Genomic DNA, 2,164 nt, shown 5'->3' with positions numbered 1-2,164 from the left:
GGTGTACCATATCTTGTCGAATGCTTGCGTTATGTCGATGAATGCTGCAGCGCAGTACTCTTTTCTTTGCAGATCATCTCTTGCGTATTGATAAACTCGATTTATCTGTTCAATGGTCAAATGGCGGTTTCTAAAGTCGAATTGATGAGCAGGAATTAACGGACGATTTTATTTTTTCGAAGACTTTTAAAGAAGTGTAATCAATATTCTGAAATAATCTATATAGAACAATTTTGTATAAGGTTTAAAGTTGAAATGATTGTGAATAAAATATAATTTTTCATGTCTTTTAAGAGTAAAATAATAAATTGAAAAAAAATCACGTATTTATTACTAATTGGAAATTTCGTAGGAACTTCCAAAAGTCGTTTACAATAGATGAATTTTTAGTATTGGCAACCATGCTATTTGAGCTACTCATTAGTTAAGCGGTTTCAAAAAGGTTGGACTAAATAAGCCAGCACTGTTATTGTTTCATATGTTATTTTTACAATAAGCAGTTGTTCTTTTGTTATATACTTACAAAAGAAAATGCCTATTATTATCTTAGTATGAATATAGAATAGTTCATATTCAAGTTCTTTAACGTCAAGACCAGATTCTTTGATCCATGAAAGTAAAAAATTAGAATCACGACATATTTAATCCATTATCTTATAATATTTAATTGAATTGTTTTAACTTTTTTACTTGTGGTGGAGAGTGGACTAACTCCTCCTCAATTCATTAAGAAAGCCGTTTTGAATCCACAAATGCTCCTAATAATGTGTAATAAAGAGAAGATCAAGCTAGAAACCAGAGAGATGCATTTACAAAGGCAAGAATCTGGTCTGTTGAAGAAGGGAACCCCCAGAAACTTAACCCTAATTCTGGCCAAGCCTGGACATAGACTTAAGTATAATTTATATTATACCTAGAAACAAATTTTTCAGCTGAGCCCTTTTTCAATTATTAATATAGAACTTTTTATCATAAATCCATAAAATATGTATTAAACTAATAACAGTAAGTACCTATTATTTTAATTTATCGAACCGTTTTTTTGTTTGTTGATTTTTAATCATAATTTTGCAATAGAATTATTTTCTCTATTATTTTTTTTTATAGTTTATGTATATATATTTATTTATATATATGTTATGTTATAATTTATAGCATTCTATGTTTTTTTAGTGAATGGTATTATATTTTATGTAACCTCTATCAGGTACCCCAGTTTTCAAAATATACCCAACAAAAAAAGAAATTATCTATGTTCTATTTCAAAGCCTTAAATTTTAATTAAATTTTGATTTTTAATATCTTAAAGCTGTATTAATTATGTAAGGTAAAAAATTGTTAAATTAATCAAATAATTACACATATAATGTATATAATTAGCATATTAAAAACCATTAGAATAAAATTATTTAAATAAATTTCTGAGCGAATGTTAAGGTGGGAAATAGAATGTATTTACAATATATATATTGCAAAGTTATTAAACCTTTTAAAATATATTTTTATCAACATTTTAGGTCAAATGAATAATATAATAATATTACAATAAAATCGGAATGCTTCCAATATGTCCGAGGACGAAACAAACTCTCATTGATAAAAATAACTATATTTTATTAATATAACTCCAGAGACATCATTTAACATTTCTCTAATCGTTTGATCTATTTTAAATATTAAGATTATGCAGTGTCCTTAAAAGATAGATGTCTTTAGTATCATCCTGTTGTACTCCCTGCTTAACCATTTATTCAACATAAGGTAATAGGAAAGTAGTTACTGAAACAAAAACGAGGGAAGAAATGGTTAATATACGATTTAGGAAATTTCGAAATAACGCCTATGAACGTGTTTACATTCACTTTTGTTTTCGTTAAATTCAATCATGTTCTACAAGTCCTTAGAATGTCACACGAAAAGAATTAGTTACTGATCATTTAATCTGAAGATGTAGTAATATGGAACAATTCATTACAAATGATTAGATATAAATACAGGAGAGCACAAAAAGTTCAAGAACTGACTGGTATCCGGCGCACCCTCGTAATGCCAGTTTGTATACCCAGAATATTTGAATTAGGTACTAGATATTGGAATACGTTAGTGAAATCAGGAGGAGGGAGAGGGGACGACATATAGTCATTAAGTTTTAGTTTTAAAATAA

Source organism: Teleopsis dalmanni, chromosome 2, assembly GCF_002237135.1.
Source record: "Teleopsis dalmanni isolate 2A chromosome 2, ASM223713v2, whole genome shotgun sequence".
NCBI classification, from domain to species: Eukaryota; Metazoa; Arthropoda; class Insecta; order Diptera; family Diopsidae; genus Teleopsis; species Teleopsis dalmanni.
Note: the sequence above shows the minus strand (reverse complement) of the source record.